The 16,567-nt window shown below is 37.9% G+C and overlaps 1 pseudogene; it reads right to left on the reverse strand.

Moving 5' to 3' along the window:
* Positions 1 to 6,024: 6,024 nt before the first annotated feature.
* LOC139013030 (ATP synthase F(0) complex subunit C2, mitochondrial pseudogene) lies at positions 6,025 to 6,445 on the reverse strand (annotated as a pseudogene).
* Positions 6,446 to 16,567: the final 10,122 nt, after the last annotated feature.

Genomic DNA, 16,567 nt, shown 5'->3' on the forward strand with positions numbered 1-16,567 from the left:
ATAGCAATAATTGTAGATCTGAAATTTGAACCCAAATCAATTGATTTAACATATTTTACTATGCTACCATCAACATGGATTCTTAAATTATTATGATTGTGGTCATTTTGGTCAGCTTCTTTGCTTAGCTAGAATATTTAAGACTAGCTCCTGATGTTTAAGTTTATTTTAATTTTCCTATATGCTTCTCATTGTAATGAACCAACAGATTAAAAATTATAAATAACTATCAGAACATCTACTTATGTTAATGGTTAGACAAATGATCAGTTAAGTATTGACTTGATCATTAAGAAAAGCATTTGTTCAGAGATTGATGCCATTGAAAGTGCCATTATAGAATCACTGATTTTTAAACATGAAGGGGATCTTAATAATAATAATAATAATAGTAGTAGTAGTAGTAATAGTAATAATACTTCCAGCTACCAGGCACACCAAGGTTTCTAATTCTAGGTCTTTTCTAAGATTATTATAGACGTTATTTTATTAAATCTTCAGGATAACACTATGAGGTAGGCTATCATTTTGTACTATAATTATTTTACAAGTGAGAAAATAAACTTGTTATAGTTTGATTACTTTCCCAAGTGGTAATTGGCAACATTGAGATTCAAATACTGCAGAGTTTGTGTTATAAAGCATGTTATTTATTAAACATTTATTACAACCACAAATTTTTATAAATGATAAAGTTCATGTTTAAAGTAGTTACTTCACTTTCCCAGATCCCACGGCTAGTCAGTGGTAGAGTTGAGACTTACTTAAGGCTTCTTCCCATTATTGGTCACATTTTCTTTCATGTTACCTTTTCTGTACAAAGTTTCAATTATTATCATTTTTTTCTTCATCCATTCCTTCATGCAATGCAAAACCAAGGGCCAGGCTTATGCAGAGCACGAATACAACAAAGGCTACAAAGACGAATATGCCTTCTAAGATCTTATAATCTAATGAGAGTAGAGAAGAAAAATACATAAGCAGCTGATTATGTTTTACAGAAGAAAGAATTATATATTAAAAGTACAAGCAAAGTGTTATGGCAGTGCAGAGTAAGATACAAACAACCTCAATTTGAACTCAAAGAATACTTAGAGAATGTGGAATTTTAAATGAGCCTTGAAGAAAGGGCATGGGGTTTGAAGGAAAGGTATTCTACCTAGGTTAAGTATATATGAGAGCTAGCTAGATGCTGTGCGAGGTACAGAGGCAGTTCAAAGAGCAGTCTCTCATCATAAGGAAATGAATTCTTCCTGGAGAAGCAAGACATGTACAAGCAAAGCAAAAATGAGCGGTGGTGTGTGAAAGAGCTGTAGGAGGTCAGGGATAGAAAAATTTGAGAGCTAGAGTAGTCAGGGAAGGAGCATTGAGCAAGCAGAGCTTGAATAGAAACTTGGAAGATGGGCTGGGCTTCTAGGGGAGGGGAGAGGTAGTATAGGCCAGAGGAGGGTCCCAGGTACAGTCAGGTGGTAAAGCATGAGTGGTTATGACATAGTGAAGAGATATACAATAGAATGTGTGTGTGTGCGTGCTTGAGCCCGTATGTGTATGTGTGTGTGTATGCCTGGCAGCGGTCGCCAAACTTTTGGACCTCAGGGACCACCGGTTGGTGACTGCTGGTTGTGGCAGTGTGATGACATGTGTCAATCAGAAGTGAGGAATCCAATGCAGTCACCTGTAGACTCCTGAATAATGACAGGCCCTGGAGAAGGTTGTTATATAGCCCTGACTGATGCCGGCTCATATATCAGTCATCTGAGGGCCCCAGGCTGAGAGTGATCTTGGAAGCAGCTTTATCTTTAAATATAAAGCCCAAAAATAGTCCATGATTTCTGAATTTAAGGGCTTTTTGCTTTTTATAGGGAACCAACAACATGCTTTAAGTGCAACATCCATAGCACAAATGTTGAAGGGGTCTGCCTTAGCTTACATTGCTTCTTCATAATTGTTTGTTATGGTGGTCTCTAATATATGAAAAATTTAAATTGGTTACCAGTGAAAAAAAAATTGAATTCTAGAGTATGAAAGTAGTGGAGTAGGAGAGGCAGCAGAGAGATGACCTGACTTTGGTGGAGGAACTGCTATGAGGTACTCTTGTGATCTGCTGCATTCACGTTGAGGCCATGCTCCCCATGAGCTGCCTCCAGTGGGTGCCAGAGCATGAGGGGGTGACAGGGCCTGGCCATTTCTGCCCAATGCAGGGCTCCTCTGTGATTGAATCTGTTGGTCTGGCTAGGACTTCCTCAAAGCTACACTGTGACCTGAGACTTTCCCTACTGAGTGCTCCCTCCTTCCCCTTCTCTGTTCACAGATGTCAGCCTTGCATCTTCATTTGAAGGTTTTCCCTGCCTACTCTTGCTCCCTATCCCCCCAATAAATCTCTTGACTTCAAATTCTTTCTGGGTATCCGTTTCCTGCAGGACCCAAACTTACAAATATCTGTATGATGACCTCAATCTAATACATAGACCTATGATCTAGAATAGGGTCAGCAAACTTCTTCCATAAAGGGTCAAATAGTAAACATTATAAAGGTTTTTTTCTTCAAAATTTTCAGATTTTCCACAATAATTGAGCACAGATTTTAAACAGAAAATTGTATATGAAATACACAAATTTAGAAAAGACTAATAACTGAATCAAAACTGGAAAAGTAAGATGATAAATTACCTACATAGACACAATAAAAGGTCATGGATTTGAACTTGGGAATTTTCAAAGGTCTTTAAGAAGCTGTAGCATTTAGAAGCACATTCAATGTGGATATAGTGAGAGAAGTTTAGTAAAGAGATCACCTACTAAAATGTTCAAAGTGCTTAGTGGAGCTAACAAGAGGTAGTTCAGAACTCCACTATTAGCAAAAGGAGGAGCTATTTCTACCTCTAGATCTGAAGTGGCAATAGGGGAAGTGGTAGCCAGACCTAGGGAAGGGTAGTCATATGGAGAAGGTTCCCTAGAGGGATCCACCAATACATGGAGATCATAAGATGGAGCCAGAAGAATAATGACCTCAACTTTATTTTATTTTTGTTAGTCCTGACCTAAGGATTTGTGTGTGTCTGTGTGTGTGTGTGTGTGTGTGTGTGTGTGTGTGAGAGAGAGAGAGAGAGAGAGAGAGGAAAGGAGAAGGAGAGACACAGAGAGAGAAACGGCATAAGAGAGACACATCTATTGGTTGCCTCCCCCCCAAAACACATGCAATCCAATCAGGGCCAGGGATAAACTTGCAACCAAGGTGCATGCCCTTGGCTGGAATCAAACCCAGGACCCTTCAGTCTGCAAGGCCAATGCTCTATCCACTGAGCCAAACAGGTTAGGGCATGACTTTAACTTTACTTCTCTCCTACCCTCCAATCCCTTGTTAATGCTTCTCCTTGAATGACCCCCCAACTAGAAAACAGAGGGCAAGGGAGCCTGTTGATGGAGATCAGCTCTCAGTTGCACAGAGCAGAGTGAAGGGAGGAGAGATCTGTCGGATGAGTGGAAAATAGAAGCTGTAGGGAAAAAGAAGTGTTTGCCACAGTGGATCTCATAAGAAACTTTTCACATGACAAACTCTTTGTATAAGTTGGCTTAAGTTGATATGAATTGAGGGATTGATTGATACAAAATCTTTTGAATGAAGGGGAAACCTGGTCAAAGTTTGGACATGTCACAGAGAGCAAAACGATTTTTGGACTCATCTAATATTGTGGGGGAAATAAAGTAGACTATAGTAACAAATAAGCAGTTTATGGAGTCTCATTAAAATACAAGCCGAACAACAAAGAATCATCAATTTATGGATAAAAATCCCCTGAAATAGCAAAAATGCTGTAGTTTACAAATAAGTGTGGTTGGAGGTCAAGGAAAAGAACTAAGAAGGCTAAGACAAATTACAGTGAAGAGGACACAAGAATGAGTAAGGAGAAATGATAATAATTTTAAAAGTTGGAATGTAGAGGAAGCTTATAAACATTAGATACCTTTTGGTATATATCTTTATAAAAAAGTATAAAACTGAAAATTTAGAAGGGGGAATTTGAAATTAAACATTCAACATTAATAATTATAATTTTGTTATTTGTGATTATTTAAAGCTAATAATTTTTCAATTTTCCTGTCTGCTTGGAGTGTTACATTTTTAATTCATTTGATGTTTAGTTCATTTGAAACACATTTTTGTGAATTAGTTAGGAATGAGGTCATGTTGTAAACAGGGGAATACAGTAGCTTGCCAAAGGTTTTGGATAATTGTTTTAAATGATAGTATGACCGTAGAAAAGAAAATGCGACTGTTTTGGAAAGTTACTATTTCCTTCAAACGTAAAATATACTGACAGGCCCTGAGGTTCAGCAGGAACTCATCTTTAAGATAAAACACACATAAAAATTTTTAGATACTGCCTGATGGCGGAGCGATAAATGGTTGTCAGAAAATGGAAAAGACTCATTTTCAAAGTCTGAGTGGCAATTTCCCTATAACTCTGTGTCACATGGATAAAGTACTTGCCTTTCTGAGTCAGGCTGGCTGAAGGGAAGGAAGAAATGGCCAAGATTAATGAGATAAAGCAAAATAATATTTATTTTCGGAGGTGCTCTAGTCACATCTCAGAGCGGGCCTGCCAGAACCTTTCTCCCAGTGTCATTGTATGAGTGACATAGTTAAGACATTTATTAGGTTCACAGAGGAGGAGAATGGAGATGCCCTGCAGAAACATCTCTGACAAAAGGAAGGAATCTCTTGCAACTCTGCATTATGTCTTCTTCTGCCTGATCTTATCTCCTGTGTGTTTGAAATTTGTTCACTCTTCTCTTCTTTTTAGAGCTGGGCGAAGGAAACTTGGAATCTATATTGTGTCATTTTTAACTTTTAAGAATAAAGATAAGCTACAGTTCAGAGCTGGAAAGCCAATTTCAACTATAACATTATCGCTTATATCACAGAGAAAGAGAGACAGTGAGACAGAGAGACACAGAGAAGAGCTGTTAGTAGAAATTGCACCCTAAAACTTCAAAAGCACTTGTAATCATTCGGGCACGGTGTGTGTTTGCCTATTTTATTCTTTTATTTGCCTGTGTGTTAAAGAATAGGTCCGCCCAGCTTGCTTGGGTTGAGCTTCGACCTATGAATCAAGAAGTCACAGTTCAATTCCTGGTCAGGGCACATCTCTGGGTTGCGGGCTTGATCCCCAGTGTGGGGCATGCAGGAGGCAGCCGATTGATGAATCTCTCTCGCCATTGATGCTTCTATCTTTCTCACCTTCTCCCTTCCTCTCTGAAATCAATAAAAATATATTTAAAAAAAAATAGTTCCACGTCTGGCTGAGTGTCATTCCCACATTCAGGAAAGGAAAGCTTATGAGAGATAGTGCTGCCAGATACAAGGGTGATATATTTGTTAATATATAGTGTGATACAAACTTGGGTAATTTCTCTATCATTTGCCCCAAATGGTAACCCATTGACGGTAGTATAAAATAAGATGTTAGGTGATCTTGAACTTGTACATTATTTCCCTGCCAAAGAACTCATTATATCATGAATGTACCCAAAACATCTAGAAATATCTGATGCAAAATACAATAATAAAATGGCCAGCAGCATGTGTGTGCCTGCATGGGCGTCTTACCTTGCCCCGTGTGGCTTTGGTCTAATCTTCATGTCTGCAAAAGTGTGGGAGATTCTTAGGGGCCCAATAATCCCACTTTTTAGAGATAAACAATTATTAGGAAAGTGTTTTTCTTTCCAGCGTCCTGCATTGCACATTCAAATATGTATATTTTTTATATTAATGCATACTGACCTATAATCTCCATTTAGAAAATGATAAACTAATACCTATCAATTACACGATCCTTTCTAACAGCTGCATAGTATTCTGCTGTGTGGATATATCTCTTTTTCTTATTAATACAGTATTTATTTGTCTTCCCTCTGTCAAACCCTGAGCCAACCACTTTCCCCAGGCTGCCTGGGGAGGTGCAAGAAAAGGAACATACAGGGCAACAAGAAAAAGAACTATGGGAGGTGGAGACAGCTCCTTCACATGGCGAAGAGGAGGAGAAAGGCCACTACAGGGCAAAAAAGCCCCAGGGCCTCTGAGAGGGCAGAGCCCAGAATGGCGCAGGAGAAGAGCTGTTGCTTCAGAGAAGAGTTTCTGGAATAAGCAATGATGAGGCTCCCAACACGGTTGCAATTCCAGCCCCAGAGCCTGCCCCCTCTACTGTGGCAGCCTCAGCTCCAGTGAACTTGGCTGCTGTGTCTATGTCCCTTGAAATGGTGCTGGTTTGGAAGCTGCGGCTAGAAATAAGTGAGGTCAGGGGACACGGCGCTGCCAAGCTGCTGAGGCTCCCATCTGTCAGTGTCGGGGGTTGTTTCAGCACCACTGCAGACATCGGCGGCTCAGCTGAGAGGTGCTCCTGTCCAAGGAGCGGGTGGAGATAAACTTGGTGCAGGCGGACATTTTCAGGGGATGAGGAGAGCTGCTCCCAGTGCAGAGAAGACAGAGAGCTGTGCAGATAGACTCTTAATTTATTTTGAAAACTCTTTATTGGCCCTGGCCCATGTGGCTCAGTTGGTTGAATGTCCGATCATGCACCAAAAGGTCACTGGTTGCATTCCTGATCAGGGCACATGCCTGGGCTGCAGGCTCAGTCTCCAGTAAGAGGCATGCAGGAGGCAGCCAATCGATGTTTCTCTCTCCCCCTTCCCCTTCCTCTCTCTCACAAATCAGTAAAAACATATTTAAAAAAAACTCTTTATTAGACAACTTTTAGGTTGTTTCAAATTTTACTAATGAAACAGTGCCCTACCTGAACTTCACATTGACATGTATCTTTGCATTTTTTTGTTTGTTTCCATATGAGAAATCCCAAAGTGAAATTGTTATGACCACGCGCATTTAGATTGTTGGCATACATTGCCACACTGCCATGTGGAAAGCTTGTCCGATTTATATTCCAGCTATCAGAACTCTTGTTATTTTACACATTCACCATCATGGGGATCCATAGCTCTTTTTAATTTTTGCAAGAATCATAAGTAAAAAATGATATTTTATTGTTACATTTCAACTAGTAAAAAGGTTGAGTAAGATTTTACTTTTTAAAAGTTGAAATTCAAGTAGTCACCAAAAAAGAAGGAGAGAACATTTCCCCCCAGAGAAACCCATTTTACTTCATTATTTGGTGCGTATGTTGCATGTTGTCCTTCCTCTCTCTCGCATGTCACTTGAGGAGCCCGCTGTGTCTGCCAGTATTCTTCCCGTGATGTTGTGAGTAGAGTTACTGATCCTTATTATGATTTGCATGGACTCCTCTCTTTCTGGAAGAGTGCATTTTCTGTAGCAGGATTAACTGAGTGGGAAGGCTTTCTGTCATCTCATAAGATTGATGCTGACCCTGACGCGGCTCTCTAAGTAGATCCTATTTCTAACTTAATGGTGGTGATTTTTGCAGCTTTGAAATGGCTTCTATTTAAGGTTTGCCTGCTACTTAGGGGCTTATTTTCCTGGACGATTTGCTTTGTATGGAAGTGTGTATGACTTCTGGCTCTATGAGTTTCAGCTGAACCAGAGCATAAATGTCCACACTCAATAGTCATGAGACATTGGTGGTTGTTAAAATGTTCACCTTGGAATTTAGATTTCACAGTAATAGTGGAATTCTCTTTTACATATTATATTTAAGAAATCACATTGAACTTTATGAATCCAGTAAAAGGAATGTGCTTGAGATTTAAAGCCTTGTGTACTGATATTTCAATGATAGAACAGTATGTGTTGGGATAGTAAAAAGAGGCACTTGCTCTGGCTTTATGTGAGATTGACGTTATGATCTAAATGTACTTGAAAAGAATTGATGAGAAATGGAACTGCAAGTAATTTTTTCATATCAGTTGTGCCAAAGACCATGAAATATGATTATCTAGAATAAGAATTTTTGAGTTTTTAGCACACAGTGGTTTCTAAGCCCAAGACCTTAACATGTAAGCAATTTAATTGGAACAAAAGTTATTTTATCTGGAAAGTGAAAACAATAATATCATTCCCATTTCATATAGAAAACAATGTATTTATAATAAAACCGATGTATATTTGACACAGAATCAAATATGCATCTAGTGTTACCTTATTCTAATATTTGTTATATCCTAAATTTTATGTTTTTGCTGCCTATGTAAAAGGTTAGGAATTTTAAATGGCTGCTCTTTATGCTTCATGTTAATTGCATAACTTATGCAAGTGCATAGCTTATGTGTTCACTTTATAAAAAGGATCACTCTCTATATAAAGAAATAGGGACATTACAGATGAAAATGCCCAGGACAATATGCCTATTTTGTACTTCTATCTTGCCTTTTGTTCTTCTTTTTCATATTCTGGATATGATATTTAATGCAGTATCAAATACTAGTATATGTACTAAACTAGTATCTGAGTCTGCATTAAATAAAAACAAATTCAGGTTTACAGATGAAGAAACTGAATTACAGGGAGTTTAAGAGATTTGCTGAGCCCTAGCCAGTTTGGCTCAGTGGGAAGAGCATCGGCCTGCAAACTGAAGGGTCCCAGGTTCAATTCTGGTCAAGGGCATGTACCTCAGTTGCAGGCTCGATTCCTGGCCCTGGGCAGGGCATGCGGGAAGGCAATCAATAGATGTATCTCTTTCACATTGATGTTTCTCTCTCTCTCCCTTCCACTCTCTCTAAAAATCAATGGAAAAATATCCTCAGGTGAGAATTAAAAAAAAAATAGTAAGAGATTTGCTGAGGCTCACAAAGCTAGTATGTAAGAGAGCTGGAACACAGAGCTCTTTGGTGCTCAAACATTATTACTATTGTGTGTCCCCTGTCTCCTGGGGCATTTGTGTCCATGTACCAGCATTGTGTAACCTTTGTATTTCATGAGTACCAGAGTGGTAGAAAGAGTGTCCCATTAAAAGGCAGGAATCTGAGGTTCTAGGTTAATTTTCTTTGTCTTATTAGCATTTTAAAATTTGGTTATGATTTAAATTTCCAAGAACTTTCATTTTATACTCTGGAGAATGAGGCTAGTACCACTACCTACTTTTTCCTACCCATTTCACAGGAATGATATATGTGCACAATGAAAATTTTATGTAGATATTGTAAAGCCTTGTGGTAGACGGTACTATTGCTCCACCATTTCTTCCAAAGGAAGGATTTATAGTTCCCTTTTCTGCTGATATAAGATCGGGCATGTTTTGCTTTGGTCAATGAAATATGAGCGAGACTGATATGCGTTGCTATAAGAAGAAGCTTTTTATTTCTTTTCTGACTCTGTTCCCTCTCATTTCTGCAAACAAACAATTCTTTTTTTCTGAGCTCATCTCTTTTTTTGTTATAAGTTGCTGAACAGAGACAAGAGTAGCCCACACGTGGTATCAAACAAGCTCCAACTGTGAAAAGGGAAAGCAGTGAAGGCCTCACAGCAACATGGGTAATTAAAGCAGACAACATCGCTTGAACAAAAGAAAGGGTGTGGCCATAAGTATCATTGTAAAAATCCTCAGATTGTCAAAGTGATACCCACTAAACTCTCCCAACTGGATAAAATTTCCCAGAAGTGACAAAGATCATGGCTCTCATATAGACCTGAGATGCCTGGTCTAGAGTGGAGGCATGTTCTAAAAAGAACTGTGATTGTAGTTCTTGGCACAGGTACTGATATAAGTCAAATAGTCAAGAAACGATTTTTTTAATCTATACAGATTAGTGTGATCCCCCCAAACCCACTAGCCTTAACTAAAAGAGATTTAATTTTCAAAACGTAATGTGACCTTTAGGGTTCCAATCTTTTATGGGCAGAAAACAGGGTGTGAAATGTTCTCAGATTCTAAGAAGGTCATTTGCTGTAATGTCCTCCTAAAGAGGTCAGGGAGATAATAGGAAAAGACCTCCCAGGGGGCTGAACCCTGGGCTATCGACAACAATGGAATAGAGATCTGCTCCTGCAGGCGGAAATAGGGCTTAATCCAGAAACATTCCCTGCTGTGCTGGTCTCCTAAGGCTGCCATAATAAAATAACACAGCCTTGATGGCTTGAACAACAGAAATTATATTCTCACAGTTCTGGAGGCTGTTAGTCTGAGATGAGGGTGCCAGCATGGTCACTTTCTGGTGAGAACTCCCTCCCTGGCTTGCAGACAGCTGCTTTCTCCCTGTGTACTTACCTGGAGAGAGAGAGAACAAGGGAGAGTGCTCTGGTGTCTCTTCTTATACGGATGCTAATTCCCTTGAATTAAGGCCCCAACCTGACTACCCCATTTAACCTTAACTCCTTCCTTAAAGGCCTCATCTCCAAACATTGCCAGTTAGGGCTTCAAGGTGTAAATTTTGATGGAACACAAACATTCAGTCCATAACACTCCTTACAAGGTAGGCTCCTTACAATGCCTGCCAGCAGGATTTTAGAATCACTAGAAAAATGGCTGCATATGTCTACCATTCTTCCTGTATCTGAATGGATGTGTTTATTAATGGAGGTGGGGTAGGGAGGGGCTGATTACTACCTTCTTCGATTCTGGGTCTTGGACTCCAGAAGAGGCACGTATACACCTAGTATAAAAATTCTCAGGAGAATGTGCGCCTCATGCTTTGATGGGATGATGAAAGTTATAGATTACCTCCTGTGGAGATAGGATGGGAATTATTATACTCTATATATGGAGCAGAGGGTGTTAGTTATTTGTGAATAAGAGAATGAACATTATAATATGGTTTAATTTCTTTCTGTCCTTCTTGCTATGCCCCTTCATGTCATGTATCTCCCTGTGGAAAGATTATATATTTGAATCTTATTGATGCTAGACTTTGGTAAGATGACGTTCGGTTTGGCTAAGAAAATGTGAACAAAAAAGTGATGTGATGTTTGTTACTTTCAAGTGGAAACCTTACGCCAGAGTATGTTTCACTATGAGATGGACAACATCCTATAAAGGTTACTCTGTCAACCTGAATGGTGTTGAGAAGATAATATTGAGCAGAACCATAGTGGGTTTTGTGGCACGAATGAGAGGGATGACACAATAAAACAAAGCTTTTGTTGTGAGCCACGAGAGTTTGCGATGGTTTGTTATGCAGCTCAGCCTACGCTAACCGATAGCAACCTGTACGTCTATGGGGACTTAATGTTACATTTAGTGTGAAAGTTTGACTTAATTTATCCAAATCGACTGAAGGATTAAATGTACTGTTTTATTTAATTTGCAAAGATCTTGAGGCTAAGACAACTGGAGAAAGGCACGTTTTCGTATTGGAAAGGCACCCAAAGAAGAATTGAATACCATTTTTCTTCGGTATTTAAATGCTAAGATCCAGTAAACTGTTCTTAAACAAATTTGGAACAGAGTTTTAAAATGAAGAGTAGAGATTTTTGGAAAAGAACTCATTTTCCCAGCAAGTGTTCCATGACTCTAGCTCCTTTACTGTATCATGAGAGGGGAATAGTGCACTGTTTCTGCTCCTAGGGATGACAAACATGCTGACTCACCCAGTCCATTTCATTATAATAAATTTAGGATGACTTCAGCAACATTTTCTATGAACTGGCCAAGGCTATTAAGAGGCTTTTTTCCTAATTTAAATTCAATTGACGCACCAATGAGAGCTCTCTAGCTTATCTGGTCTTCATTAAGGGCCTGTTAAACTATGAAAAAAGCATTACATTTTTTTGGACATTCACACCATTACATATAATATTAATTGCCAAAGTATACTAATAAGCTTATTAGAGTAACTGTTCTTTGGGTATATATAATTTCGCTTCTTACAGAGTCTGCATTCTGAGTAGCATTAGGAACAGAGAGGAAATAATTCTTTTCAGTTATAAGGAAAAGGGTCACACAAGCAATCCATGATCATCAGTATTCTCTTCAAAGTGGCACCACAACTCCTTTGGCTACCACCTTGTCTTCAATCGTCTGAAAGAACTGGATGCTCATTAGTACGCGTCCCCACCCGGTTTCTGGTGCTGAGCACAGTATTGAGGGAGGGAGATAAAATGGACTTACTCAGCAGTGCCGATAGAGTCAAATGATCTTCCAGGTGGCAAATGCTTGATCGGCTCTTGTTAGACTTAGCAGCCTCTCTATGTGGAGAAGTCCAACATCAGAGATCAGCAGTAGCTTAGCCAAGTGAGATACCAATAGGATGTGTTGTAAGAACTTTCTGTCTGCCTACATTGAGACCCACAGTAATTTGTGCATCCAGGCTAATTAACAAGACATTTTTTATCCTTCAAATATTTTATAGTCATAAACCTTCTGTTCCGTTTTTATCAAGTGAATATAAAATACTGTCCCCGTACAAATACCTTAATTTTATAGATCTGAAGTACAAATATTTCCTTGAAGTTCATATGATGTGAGGAAAAAAAAATCAAAGCAAAATGATTCCACTTTATCTTGTTACAATAATGTCCACGAGTTTAATATGATCATTAATAATAGCCCAAGTTGGGGAAGTCTTGGTGGCAAGAAAATTAAGTGTGTTCTGGGAGTAAGGTCACTGAAGTTCTGCACTGAGAACATTATAAAATAGGTGACTCGCTTTACAAAAAGAAAAAAGAAAAGCTATGTATAGCATCAACAGTGTAGTATTTGAGAGGCCCATGTCTATGTCTTCTGAATATTGTCAATAGAAATGCTAAGAAAAGCCATGGCAATTTCCAAATGTTGTGGTCCCCAAACTTCCTGTAACATTATGTATTGGGTACTTACTGTCTTGTTTGGCTGTTTGTTTAGCTTTGCACTTCATTTTCATTTTAATCAATTTATGCTCTCTAAATATTTGAAGAAGGTAAATCCTTATTGTCAAAGTTTCCTGCAGTGTAACAGGGATAATTTAATATTCTTATTCATATTTATTTAATGCCTAGTTCTCTCTAAGTGCTTATTCAATTTTAACAATCAGCCTATGTGTTGACAACACATTTCTATTGATCACTCAATTACATAATTCCTTGTATAATGACATGCTAAGGCTTGTATTTAGTTTGGTGCACATTTTCAGCATTGACATCCCTTGCTGTGTAAATAGGACTATTGTTAAGAAAGAGTACAGTTTTTCATAAGTATGTGTTAAAGACAGGGTAAGTACTTATCATTAGAAAAAAAACTGTTAAGAGATGATTACTCAAGAATTTGATAATATGTATTGCTATTCCCATATAGGATATAGTATCTAGTACAGCATATACAATGCATATCTAATTTAGGACTAGTATAGGAATCTAGAAAAATAATATTAAGAAATAGAGAATCAAATATGAAGGTATTTCAAATAGTTTTAACTTGTTTCATATATACTTAAAATTTTTAATAACATTAGAAGTGATTATGGATAACAGAATGACACTTTAGATTTGAAAGAGCCCCCAGAAACCACTTTGTCTAGCTCCTACAGTGCCATAGCACAAGGAAGTGAGAGATTTGAGGCTAGAATAAAGGACTCTTTGTGACCAATCAGTGTTCTTTCTTCTGCTACAAGTTGACTCCTTATATTTTAAAAAATCATAACTTATGTAAATTTATCAGGGTACAATTCTCTTATCAGAGCTTTTTTCTTTATTAGGTAGTCATCAGTTGGTGCAATGACCCAGTAAAATGGTGATTTTTTCTTAAACTGAATTATAAAATTTATGACTTCTAGGCGAATTAGTAGTAATTAAGAAATTCTGACATTTAATTATTAAAAAAACAGGTAAAATTTTCTAAACTTCTTTTATCTGGCCTATTACTCATCTTTTTTTTATATGTACAATTTTTTCCTCTCTATTTGCTGAACCAAAGGCCTGAATAAAGAATCTTATGAAAATTCTATTTATGATGATATGTGGAAATGTCTATTACAATAAAATGAGTAGCAGTTATTTTTCAAACATGTGACTTCCCTACATCATTATCTTTAATATAGGTCATGTTAGGAGAGCTGGATTAGTATAAAGCTCCCAAAGGATTTCCAAGTCTTTACTCACTTCACTCCTGGCAAGTAAGGATGAGTTATCTGATTGGAGACATTGATAAAAATAAACTCATCACGTTCATCTCATTTTGTGCCTTTTTTTCCCTTTTGGGGACTAGCTAGTCCAGGAAGCAGTAGTTATCAACCATTCCACTCAGAGTTAGGAGACCTTCCACTGTCTAATATTACCTGTAGTGGCAGTGTTATCATGGTTCTCACAGTAAGCTATGTCCTGTAACTCAGATCAGACTTTATGAGTAATAAATGTGATACTTTGATCTATATTCCTTACATATTTAACTTTTTAATGAAAGAAACAAGGGTCCTACTGACCTCAACAGATATTCCTGGCACACAATAAGTAAAAACATAACAAAATATGATATTTAAAAATTGGCTTAAAATATGGTAGGGAGAAGGAAAACTTCCGTTTCCCCTTTCCCAATCAAATATATTAGTGAACTCTTGAATGGGTGCACACCCTTAGGCTGGCTCTGAATGGGGGGTTTCTCCTCATGATACCATCTTGATGCTGCAGACTGACCTGGTTCTATATGATGAGATCCTCCTCTTCCCATCTTCTGGGAGTTGGTGATGGGCCCTCTCTCCTTCTCTTGGGAATCCGTCAACCTTACACATGCAGTATTCCATAGAATCCTGGCTGTCTCGCACCTGCAAACTTCTTTCTGAGAAGAAGCTCACATTTTCATTTTTATTCTACATTCTCTCCCCTTCCCCTAAAACTCTGTTATCTCTGCAATCTCTTTTTCTCTCAAACATTCTGTAATATTCCATTTCCTATAATTTTCCACACTCACATATAATATCCCTATGTGCATCTATATTTTTGTATACTATACATAATTTTTACATTTTGTACTGTAGAAAAATGATGATTTGTAGTGAATTACTCTCATCCACTTTTCCATTTATATTATCTGCTATATATATCTGCAATTACTTTTTAAACTCACCAAAGAGGAGTTACTGGGATTGATAGCCTGAAAGAATCTACCAGACTTCACTCACAATCCTTGAAGAAGAAAGTGAATAATGCCCAGGGAGAGCCCATTGCAATCTGCTGTGTTATACAGTGCTTGATATTGAGGTGCATTTGCCAATTTCATTTTCTTTAGAAGGAGATATGTGCTACTGTTAGGTGAGCTTCAGTGAAGTGTCATTTTTCTGTATCTGTTGCACTTTCTTTGTTCTGACTACAACTTTTAATATTTCATATCTGACAAATCTTCACTTGGAACACAGTAAAAAACACCAATTGAGATTTCCTTCGTTTGGAACCATACTGTTATGAAAGGAGAGATTTTACTACCAAGAAAAAAAGAAAAAGAACATGGTCAGTGTCTCCTTTGCCAAAACAAAATGAAGTCATATGAACTTATGAAATTTTTCCAAGGTGCCAAAGGCTAGGGTAAATTTAACTAGTGTCAAGATAATCTTGTCTATAAGTACTTGAAATTCAGGTCAGCTATTGCGGTCAAATTATACTATGTAGCAAGCTTTAGCTGTGATGCTGGTGTTATTTGGCTTCATGGACAAAGGCTAAAGTCATTTAAAGACTGAGGTGAAGTTCACTGCAAATCAACTGTATTGAGAGAATGGTGAGTAAATTGCTCTGGGATGGATTGAGGAAAGAGAACTTTGTGAAGAATAATGAAGGACCTCTGTTAAGGAGAACACAGTCTCAGCCTGCATCAGCTGTGAAGACTAAGAAACAAACTCAGGTCATGCTGATATGAAGATCAGTGGGTGATCAGGAAAGACATCCAACTGATCAGGAGGTGTATACAGAACCCAAAGCAGGATTTGTTCTAATGGAGAGGAAGAGAGTTATAAAAATGAATCTTTGGCTTCATTTAAAAAATTAGTTCTAAATATCAACAGGAAATGAGCTATTGACTATGTGTTGACATTTCAGGCCATAAAGGGACTGAAAGTAACACAAACATACCGTTTAAATATGCTGATACACTTGAGTGACATTTATGTGGGAGAAAGATATTACACTCATATTTCCTCCACTCTTAAGGCTATGCACCAAGGTTAGGGAATCGAGCAATGGCCTTTTCTAAAAAAGTTTTTAATTTATAATGCCTGGTTTTGCTCCAGTGCTTTGTTGGACATTGAGACCGATATCCAAGTTGACCCCAGGCCCTGGTGACCTTCAGGTCCTCTCTGTTGACAAATAATGCCCTCTCGGGGCAGTTTTTTGTATTTTATTTTTCAACATTAACTAAAAGGGTAAGCTACACTGAATCAAGTTCCAGAGCTAATGATGAAAAATAATAGTGTTTCCAGAACTATGTCACATTCTTGTTAATATTAGCCAAATTACAGAGCAAACCTTTCTTTGTATCTTGTAATTATTTCCTGCTAAAGCAGAGGCCACATATAGCAGACATTAAGCTTAAAATGGCTAATACTTCATTTTTGTTTATCCTGTTCAGTTTGAAAAAATGGGAACATTAACACAAAAATTCAGATCTTCAGATTTTATTGAAAAATTAGGTCTGGCACCACTATTCCCGCTTCCCTCATGGCTATGACTTGATGGAGTAGAATAGTGCTCATATCGAAGCAGAGC

This window comes from Myotis yumanensis, unplaced genomic scaffold (assembly GCF_028538775.1).
Source record: "Myotis yumanensis isolate MYYU_CA2020_CCGP unplaced genomic scaffold, mMyoYum1.0.hap1 SCAF_6, whole genome shotgun sequence".
NCBI lineage: Eukaryota > Metazoa > Chordata > Mammalia > Chiroptera > Vespertilionidae > Myotis > Myotis yumanensis.